The sequence below is a fragment of the Triticum dicoccoides genome, chromosome 4A (genome assembly GCF_002162155.2).
Source record: "Triticum dicoccoides isolate Atlit2015 ecotype Zavitan chromosome 4A, WEW_v2.0, whole genome shotgun sequence".
NCBI lineage: Eukaryota > Viridiplantae > Streptophyta > Magnoliopsida > Poales > Poaceae > Triticum > Triticum dicoccoides.
The window spans coordinates 221,708,645-221,720,105 of record NC_041386.1 but is presented as its reverse complement, the minus strand read 5'-3'; the positions used below and the strand labels follow the sequence as shown (position 1 = coordinate 221,720,105).

Here is an 11,461-nt window from a genome sequence, read left to right as displayed (position 1 = left end):
AAGTTGGGATACAGTAGATATCACTCCAATATAAATAAAGAATGAGTTCAAAACAGTACCTAAGTGGTGATTTATTTTATTATACTAACGGATCTCATGAGTTTTCTATTGAGTTTTGTGTTGTGAAGTTTTCAAGTTTTGGATAAAGATTTGATGGATTATGGAATAAGGAGTGGAAAGAGCCTAAGCTTGGGGATTCCCAAGGCACCCCAAGGTAATATTCAAGGACAACAAAGCATCTGAGCTTGGGGATGCCCCATATGGCATCCCCTCTTTCGTTTTCAATCCATCGGTAAATTTACTTGAGGCTATATTTCTATTCACCACATGATTTGTGTTTTGCTTGGAGCGTCTTGTATGATATGAGTCTTTGCTTTTTAGTTTGCCACAATCATCCTTGTGTACACATATTTTTAGAGGGACACGCATGAATCGTGAATTTATTAGAATACACTATGTGCTTCACTTATATCTTTTGAGCTAGGCAATTTGCTCTGGTGCTTCACTTATATCTTTTTTGAGCATGGGGGTGGCTTTATTTTATAGAAATTGTTGAACTCTCATGCTTCACTTATATTATTTTGAGAGTCTTCAAAACAACATGGTAATTTTCTTAGGTTATGAATTTAGTCCTAATATGATGGGCATCCAAGAGGGATATAATAAAAACTTTCATTGAAAGAACATTGAGTAGATGAGAAGTTTGATTCCTCACATTTGGTTTGAGATATAAATATGGTGATACTAGATTCATGCTAGTGAGTAATTGTGTATTGGTAGAAATACTTGTGTTAAAGTTTGTGATTCCTGTAGCATGCACGTATGGTGAACCGTTCTGTGATGAAGTCGGAGCATGATTTATTTTTTGATTGTCTTCCTTACGAGTGGCGGTCGGGGACGACCGATGGTATTTTCCTAGCAATCTATCCCCTAGGAGCATGCGTGTAGTACTTTGCTTCGATAGCTAATAAATTTTTGCAATAAGTATGTGAGTTCTTTATGACTAATGTTGAGTCCTTGGATTATATGGACTCTCACCCTTCCACCAATGCTAGCCTCTCTAGTACCACACAACTTTCGTCGGTGCATTAAACCCACCATATACCCTTCCTCAAAACAGCCACCATACCTACCTATTATGGCATTTCCATAGCCATTCCGAGATATATTGCCATGCAACTTCCACCATTCCATTTAGTATGGCACGCTTCATCATTGTCATATTGCTTTGCATGATCATGTAGTTGGCATAGTATTTGTGGCAAGGCCACCGTTCATATTTTTTATACATGTCACTCTTGATCATTGCACTTCCCGGTACACCACCGGAGGCATTCATATAGAGTCATATTTTGTTCTAATATCAATTTGTAATTCTTGAGTTGTAAGTAAATAAAAGTGTGATGCTCATCATTATTAGAGCATTGTCCCATGTGAGGAAAGGATGATGGAAGCTATGATTCCCTCACAAGTTGGGATGAGTTTCCGGGCTTTATAAAAAATAAAAGAGGCCAAAGAAGCCCAAATAAAATAAAAGAGGCCAAAGAAGCCAACCAAAAAAAGAGAAAAGAGAGAAGGGACAATGTTACTATTCTTTTTCCACGCTTGTGCTTCAAAGTAGCACCATGATCTTCATGATAGAGAGTCTCCTATTTTCTCACTTTCATATACTAGTGGGAATTTTTCATTATATAACTTGCCTTGTATATTCCAATAATGGGCTTCCTCAAATTGCCCTAGGTCTTCATGATCAAGCAAGTTGCATGCACACCCACTTTGTTTCTTTTTGAGCGTTCATAAACTTGTAGCTCTAGTGCATCCGTTGCATGGCAATCCCTACTCACTCACATTTATATCTATTGATGCGCATGTCCATAGCCCATTAATATGCCTAGTTGATGTGAGTCTTTCTCCTTCTTTTTGTCTTCTCCACAACCACCACATTCTATTCCACCTATAGTGCTATATCCATGGCTCACGCTCATGTATTGCGTGAAAGTTGAAAAGGTTTGAAAACATCAAAAGTATGAAACAATTGCTTGGCTTGTCATTGGGGTTGTGCATGATAAAATACTTTGTGCGAGGAAGATGAAGCATAGCCAGACTATATGATTTTGTAGGGATAACTTTCTTTGGCCATGTTATTTTCAGAAGACACGATTGCTTTATTAGTATGCTTGAAGTATTATTGTATTTATGTCAATATTAAACTTTTGTGTTGAATCTTATGGATCTAAATATCCATGCCACAATAAAGAAAATTACATAGATAAATATGTTAGGTAGCATTCCATATCAAAAAATTGTTTTTATCATTTACCTAGTCGAGGACGAGCATGAATTAAGCTTGGGGATGCTTGATACGTCTCCAATGTATCTATAATTTTTTATTGTTCCATGCTATTATATTATTTGTTTTGGATGTTTTATATGCATTAATATGCTTTTTTATATTACTTCTGGGACCAACCTATTAACCTAGAGCCTAGTGCCATTTTTTGTTTTTCCTTGTTTTTGAGTTTTACAGAAAAGGAATATCAAACGGAATAAAACTTTACGATGATTTTTCTTGGACCAGAAGACATCCACGGAGCTTGGAGAGGGGGACAGAAGAGCCCTCAGGCCGCACCCTAGGGGGACGGCTCCCTGGCTTGTGGGCCCCTCGGGAGTCCTCCAACCCTAATTCTTGTGCTATAAATTCCCAAATATTCCCAAACCAACAGAAGCGACCACATACTTTTCTGCCACCGCAAGCCTCTGTTCCCGTGAGATCCCATATTGGGGCCTTTTCCGACACCCTGTTGGAGGGGGATTTGATCACGGAGGGCATCTACATCAACTCTATTACCCTTCTGATAAAGCGTGATTAGTTTACCACAGACCTACGGGTCCATAGCTAGTAGCTAGATGGCTTCTTGTCTCTCTTTGATCTTCAATACAATGTTCTCCTCGATGTTCTTAGAGTTCTATCTGATGTAATATTCTTTTGCGGTGTGTTTGTCGAGATCCAATGAATTGTGGATTTATGATCAGATTATCTATGATTATTATCTGAGTCTTTTCTGAACTCTTTTATGGATGATTAAATATCTTTGTATTTCTCTTTCAATTATCTGTTTGGTTTAGCCAACTAGATTGATTCTTCTTACAACGGGAGAGGTGCTTCGTTTTGGGTTCAATCTTGCGGTGTCCTCATCCAGTGATAACATAGGGGTTGCGTGGCACGTATTGTATTGTTGCCATCAAGGGTAAAAAGATGAGATTTTCATCATAGTGCTTGAGTTTATCCCTCTACATCATGTCATCTTACTTAAGGTGTTACTCCGTTCTTATGAACTTAATAGTCTAGGTGCATGCTGGATAGCGGTCGATCTGTGAAGTAATAGTAGTAGCTGCAGGCGGGAGTCGGTTTACTTGACACGGACGTGATGCCTATATTCATAATCATTGCATTGGATATCGTCATAACTTTGCGCTTTTCTATCAATTGCTCGACAGTAATTTGTTTACCCACTGTATGGTTTCTTACAAGAGAGAAGCCTCTAGTGAAACCTATGGCTCCCGGGTCTATTTTTCATCATATATTTTTAGATCTATAAATCAAGAAAAATACCTTGCTGCAATTTATTTAGATTTACTTTAGTTTTCTCTTTTATTTATCTTTTATCTCTATCTATATTAGATCTCACTCTTGTTCGAGACCGTGAAGGGATTGACAACCCCTTTTTTTCGTGTTGGGTGCAAGTGTTTGTTAGTTTGTGTAGGTGCATAGATTGGAGACTTGCTTGTGCCTCCTACTGGATTGATACCTTGATTCTTAACTTAGGGAAATACTTAGCATCACCCTTTCCTCTTCAAGGGAAAAATCAACGCAAACTCAAGAAGTAACACCGGACCTCTTGGACATGCTTGCTCCGCTCGATGATGACCTTGGTTGCAAGGTTTTAAATAGCGGATAATGGGCTGGTAGCGGATTGGGCTCGGCATAGCGGAATGCGGATAGCGGGCAATATTGCGGGCGCTATGTCCGCATAGCGGATTTGTAAAAACACTTGCAAATTTGAGAATATAATGTATATTTTTAAGCCGTTGACAACAATATGACACTTGAATTGAATAATCATCATTTATATAAGCATATAGACTGTAACTAGTCCATCCGGACAATATTCAACCATGCAAAAAAAAAACTATCAGTACGACACAACACATATACACTACAATTAGTCCATTGTACAATATTCAACCATGTAACCATGCAAACAAAAACTACCAACCAACCATAAAAGTCAGACCACGACCATCACACACAAAAAAATAGATCCAGTTCTGATCATGGAAGATGCAACCATACAAGTCAGACCACGACCATCACGCAAAACTAAACAGATCCAGTTTTGATCATGGAAGATGCACAAGTCATTCGCCATCCTCGTCCTCTTCTCCATTCAGATCCATGTACACTTCTTGGTCTTCTTAATTACAAGTGCAGATAGTTGACTGAATTACCACTTCAGAAAAAAGAAACAAACATAAGGTATTTAACTGAATTAAAAGTGCAGATAGTTGATTTGTTTCATTTATAATTGCCAGTAAACTGAATTTGTTGATACAATACAAAAGATATTGCAAGCAAACTGAATTTACAACTGCCAGTTGCCAAGTACAAAACAAAATTACAAAAGAAATTTGACTGAATTTAGAAAGACAATAATGTGCAAGTTTCCTCAGCTACCGAGTAACAACAGAAATGGAACGTGAGGCACAACTATATAGTAACAATGTATTGTTCTATGAGCTGAGCTACCAAATGCAAACAGGGATTACCAATTCCATCTTGTGCTAGTGCCACCAACGAGATTATGGAGTGTTCTATGATCTGAGCTCCTCCTAATTAGGTCTACTGTAACTACAAGTGCTAAGTACTGTTTACTAAGCTATGCATCGAATAGACTAACTGTAACTCTGCAAGTGCATCGATCGGAGAAAGGGTAAGTGCATCGAATAGACTAAGCCTAGTACAGTAACTCTGTAAGTGGATCGATCAGAGAAGCTGAGCTACAGGAGAAACTATGAATTGGTGAGTATGAACAAATAATAGAGAAAAGGTTAGCTGCCGGACAGAAGTAGTCGTCAAGCGAGGAGGTGCGGACCGTATCGGATTGGGACGTCGACTAGTAGGGCGTCGAACAGGGACCAGCGAGGGGACCTGGGCATTGAGCTTGAGCACCGCCGTCCCAGCGAGGTACTGCCCACCATCTTGCCGTGTCGTCCCGCACCGGCCAGTCGTCGACCAGGGAAAGGCGTCGAGCAAGAGCGATGAGGTGGCCGTCGTGTTGGCTGCTCCCTCAAAGACCGGCAGGGGAAGATGGGCTAGGGGAGTGGCGGCATCCGGTGATGGTGAGCCTGGATTTGCCTCTCCATCCGGCCTCCGGCGTTAGCCGCGCCGCCGCCAGGGAAGTGCCAGCCGCCCGCCGCCAGGAGAAGGGGATGGGATAATCGGATAAGAGGATTGGTGGTCTAATTTTTTTTAAGCTTTCCGCTATGCCCGCAACCGGCCTTACACAAAGGGCCGCTATTGTGGTCTGATAGCCCATATATCGGCCGCATCATGCCAAACACGCTATTACCTAGCGCAGCTTTCGACTTGTAGCAGCTGGCCTGAGCTACCGACGCTATTACTTAAAACATTGCTTGGTTGTGACAACGCCGATGGCCCGCCAGCGGTTGCGGAGAACATGTGGCAGGCCGAGGGAGTTGAGACATGGGGGAAGGGGGAAGATCGATCTAGGGTTAGCAGGGGGGTGCGGGAGCGACCTAGTAGGGACGTCGGGGAACCCTGGATGGTCGACACGCGGCCAGGGCACTGCCATGGAGTCGGGAATTGATACGTCTTCAACATATGTAATAATTTATGAAGTATTAATGCTGTTATATTACTATTTTTGGATATTTTGCAATCATTTTATAGCAACTTTATATCATTTTTGGGACTAACCTATTGACATAGTGCCTAGTGACAGTTGCTGTTTTTTGCTTATTTTTACATCGCAGGAAGTCAATACCAAATGGAGTCCAAATACAGCAAAACTTTTTGAAGAATTTTGATGGACCAGAGGACACAACTTGGGCCAAAGAAGTACCAGAGGGGTGCCTCGAGGGGGGCACAACCCACCGGGGCACGCCTGGGGGCCTAGGCGCGCCCTGGTCGGTTGTGCCCACCTCGATAGCCTCCCGCACCGCCTCTTCACCCTATATATTCCCAAATATTCCAAATATCCTAGGAGAGTCGATACATCAGAAGTTCTACCGCCGCAGGCCTCTATAGCCACGAAAACCAATCTCGACCCCGTTCCGGCACCCTGCCAGAATGGGAAATCATCACCGGTGGCCATCTTCATCATCCTCTCGGCCACAATGATGAAGAGGGAGTAGTCCACCCTTGGGGCTGAGGGTTTGTACCAGTAGCCATGTGTTTAATCTCTCTCTCTCTCTCTCTCTCTCTCTCTCTCTCGTGTTCTTGAGATGGCACGATCTTGATTTATCTCGAGCTTTGTTAATATAGTTGGATCATATGGTGTTTTGCCCTCTCTATCTTCTCGTGATGAATTGAGTTTTTCCTTTGAGATTTTGCTCTTATCGAATTAAATTTTTTTATGGATTTGAGAACATTTGATGTATGTCTTGCTATGAATACCCGTGGTGACAATGGGGTGTCATATTGATTCACTTGATGTGTGTTTTGGCGCTCAACTCATGGATTCCCGAGGTGACATTGGGGTAATCTATGCATAGGGGTTGATGCACATTCTCGTCTTTGTTTCTCCGATAGAAATCTTAAGGCACTCTTTGAGGTTGTTTATGTTGGATTGTGTATAATGAATTTGAAATTGTTTGATGCATATCGTATAATCAACTCACGAAGACTGGCGGTGACATTAGAGTATCTAGGTGCCATTAGAGTTGGTTGATGTGTATCATATGGTGTTATTTTAGTATGAACTCTTGGTTAGATCGATCGTGAGGTGGTTTCGTACCCTACAAACAATTTCTTCTTATGTTCTCTGCTAGATAGGAACTTTGGAGTGATTCTTTGTCGCACGTTGAGGGATGGTTATATGATCCAATTATGTTAGCACTACTGAGAGATTGCACTAGAAAAAGTACGGACCCTAGGCCTCATTTTTAAGCATTGCAATATCGTTTGTGCTCCGTTTTATCAATTGCTACCTTGTTGTTTTTATTGTTCCTATTACAAAAATCAATATCTACTATCATTACTACACTTGTATCACCATCTCTTTGTCAAACTAGTGCACCTATACAAATTACCATTGTATTTGGTGTGTTGGGGACACAACAGACTCTTTGTTATTTGGTTGCAGGGTCATTTGAGAGAGACAATCTTCATCCTACACCTCTCACGGATTGATAAACCTTAGGTCATCCACTTGAGGGAAAATTGCTACTGTCCTACAAAACTATGCGCTTGGACGCCGAACACGAGTCTACAAGAACAAGTTGTGTAGTAGACATCAAGCTCTTTTCTGGCACCGTTGCCGGGGACGTGAGTGCTTGGAGGTATGTCTTTAGATCTTGCTGTCAAATCTTTTAGATTCTTGTTTGATCACTAGTTTCATTTATAAAATAAAACCACAAAAAATGGAATTGAAGTGGCCTCATATTGTTCATTTTTATAATGTCTTTCATGAAAATGATGGAAAGGAAAATTGTGCTCAATTGATAGAAGAAGAATTCTATAAAATGTTTAACAAAAATATTTGAATGATGAGCATGATTGCAATGTTGTTGGTATGAACTCTTTGAATATCCATGATGATAATGATATGCAAAGCCATAAGCTTGGGGATGCTATGTTTGATGAGAAAATGTATTATGATGAAAGCATGCCTCCTATCTTTGATGATTATGGTGATGACATGTATGTTATAAAGAATAATTATAGCTCTGAAACTTGTCATCATGATTTTAATTTTCAATCCCATGATAGTTATTTTGTTGAGTTTGCTCCCACTACTAATCATGAGAATAAAATTGCTTCTATGGTGAGTAAGAAATTTTCTATTCTTTTGGATCATTAAAAGAATGATTTATGTGATAATTATATGATGAATTATTCATTATGATACTGAAAATTATTATGAGAGAGGAACTTATGATTCATGATGCTCTTGTATGTTTTAATTCTTATCTTTTATGCGAGCATCATTGAACTCTTCATGCCTAGCTAAAAGGCATTAAAGAAAAGCGCTTGTTGGGAGACAACCCAACATTACCCTTACCATTTTTGTATGTTCACATGATTAGACTATTGTAGTAATCATGTTTTATAGCTTTTGTTTCAATAAGTACCAAGTAAAGCCTTTGGGATAGTGTGGGTGATAGTTGACTTGATTCTATGCAAAAACAGAAACTTTTGCGCTCAGTCCAGGAATTTTGGAAATTTACTGGAACGTGCTTTGGATATCAATTTTTTAGAGGTGATAGATATACAAATTCCCTACGTTGTCCTAATTTTTCAGAATTTTTGGAGTAGCAAAAGTATGGTAGTTGTCCAGATTATTACAGAATATTCTGTTTTTGACAGATTCTGTTTCCAATGCATAATTTGCTTGTTTTCTAGTTTCTATGGCTAATGTTGATCAATATAAATTGTATAAATGATATGCTACAGTGGGAATTTTGGGAAAACAATTATGAATATTATCTTGATAGTACAATATAAGTGGTGGTTTATGAATGATTTGCTATGGTAGAGAATGATAAGGTTTTTGCATTAATTTATACTAACTTATCTCACGAGTTCTTGTTGAGTTTTGTGTGGATGAAGTTTTAAGATTTAGGGAAACCGTGATATAAAAGGAATTAAGGAGACACAAAATCTCAAGCTTGGGGATGCCCAAGGCATCCCAAGATAATATTTCAAGAAGTCTCAAGCATCTAAGCTTGGGGATGGCCGGTAGGCATCCCACTTTTCTTCATCAATGATTATCGGTTAGTATCACTTGAGCCTAGGTTTTTGCTTCTTCACATGAGTTGTGCTATTCTTGGAATGTCATTTTGTTTAGATTTGCTTGTTTTTTTAATAAAATACTTAGATCTGAAAGCTTTAAATACGAGAGAGTCCTCAATTAGCTACCCATTTACTTAACTACTCGTTTGATCTTCACTTATATCTTTGTGGAGTAGTTTGTCTTTTACTATTATGCTTCACTTATATCCTATGAGTAAATTTTTGAATGAATTGAATATCATGAACTTGAAATTATATGTTTATGCCTAGTAGTAGCTTCACATTGGGTTTAGAAAGTGAAATCCTTTGAAGCTTGACAATCACAATATTGGTCATACAAGCAATTCATGAATGATTAGTATAAGGAAGAGAAATTTCACATACAAATATATTATCTTGGACATCTTCTATGATTGTGAATACCCATTAATTATTTTCAAACTTGAGCAAATTAGTTGAACTTGGACAAGGAAGCTGCTACCTCTTGAGCACGTGTTGGTTTTCCCTTGAAGAGGAAAGGGTGATGCTGCAAAGTAGCTTAAGTATTTCCCTCTGTTTTTTAGAACCAAGGTATCAATCCAGTAGGAGACAACGCAAAAATCACCTAGTACCTGCACAAACAATCAAGAACCTCGCAACCAACGCGATAAAGGGGTTGTCAATCCCTTCACGGTCACTTGCGGAAGTGAGATCTGATAGAGATAGTAAGATAAATATTTTAGGTATTTTGTTGTATAGATTGGAAAGTAAAGATTGCAAAATAGTAAACAAGATGCAATAATAAAAGAGATGCAATCTAATAAGAAAGATACCCGGGGGCCATAGGTTTCACTAGTGGCTTCTCTAATGATAGCATGTATTATGGTGGGTGAACAAATTACTACCAAGCAATTGATAGAAAAGTGCATAGTTATGAAGATATCTAAGGCAATGATCATGAATATAGGGATCACGTCCCTGTTAAGTAGATCGAAATGATTCTGCATCTACTACTATTACTCCACACATCGACCGCTGTCTAGCATGCATCTAGAGTATTAAGTTCATAAGAACAGAGTAACGCATTAAGCAAGATGACATGGTGTAGAGGGATAAACTCAAGCAATATGACATAAACCCCATCTTTTTATCCTCGATGGCAACAATATAATACGTGCCTTACTACCCCTACTGTCACTGGGAAAGGACACCGCAAGATTGAATCCAAAGCTAAGCACTTCTCCCATTGCAAGAAAGGTCAATCTAGTAGGCCAAACTAAACCGATAATTCGAAGAGACTTGCAAAGATATCAAATCATGCATATAAGAATTCAGAGAAGAACCAATAATATTCACAGATAATCAAGTTTATAAACCCACAATTCATCTGATCTCGGCAAACACATAGCAAAAGAGTATTACATGAAATAGAAGGTTTGCGGCGGTGGAAAAGTGGTTTCGTAGCTCCCTCAGGTGTTCTAGGGTATAAGAGTATATACAGGAGAAAAAAGTACGTCGGTGGAGCTCCGTGGGCCCACGAGGGTGGGGGTGCGCCTACCCCCTAGGCGCGCCCTCCTGCCTCGTGGCCGCCTCACGGACATCTAGACTTCCACTCCAAGTCTCTTGGTTTTCTTTCGGTCCAAGAAAGATCATCGCGAAGGTTTCATTCCATTTGGTATTCCTTTTCTGCGAAACATTGAAATAGGCAAAAAAACAGAAACTGGCACTGGGCCTTCGGTTAATTGGTTAGTCCCAAAAATAATATAAAACAGCATATTAAAGCACATTAAACATCCAAAACAGATAATATAATAGCATGGAACAATAAAAAATTATAGATACCTTGGAGACGTATCAAGCATCCCCAAGCTTAATTCCTGCTCGTCCTCGAGTAGGTAAATGATAAAAACATATTTTTTGACGTGGAATGCTGCCTAACATATTTATCAATGTAATTTTCTTTATTGTGGCATGAATGTTCAGATCCAAAAGATTCAGGACAAAAGTTTAATATTGGCAAAAAATTAATAATACTTCAAGCATACTAACAAAGTAATTATGTCCTCTCAAAATAACATGGCCAAATAAAGTTCATCCCTACAAAATCATATAGTTTGGTTATGCTCCATCTTCGTCACACAAAATATTCAAATCATGCGCAACCCCGATGACAAGCCAAGCAATTGTTTCATACTTTAGTAATCTTAAACCTTTTCAACTTTCACGCAATACATGAGCGTGAGCTATGGACATAGCACTATAGGTGGAATAGAGTGGTGATTGTGGAGAAGACAAAAAGGAGGAAAATGGTCTCACATCAACTAGGCGTATCAATGGGCTATGGAGATGCCCATCAATAGATGTCAATGTGAGAGAGTAGGGATTGCCATGCAACGGATGCACTAGAGTTATAAATGTATGAAAGCTCAACAAAAGAACCTAAGTGGG

General features: G+C 39.3%; 1 long non-coding RNA gene across 1 annotated transcript; it reads right to left on the bottom strand.

The window, feature by feature from the left end:
• Positions 1–4,197: 4,197 nt before the first annotated feature.
• On the bottom strand, positions 4,198–5,621 carry LOC119285684. The gene is made up of 2 exons (XR_005139672.1): positions 5,154–5,621; positions 4,198–4,511 (listed from the first exon to the last, which is right to left on the bottom strand). It is a non-coding gene; the product is annotated as an uncharacterized LOC119285684 (long non-coding RNA).
• Positions 5,622–11,461: the final 5,840 nt, after the last annotated feature.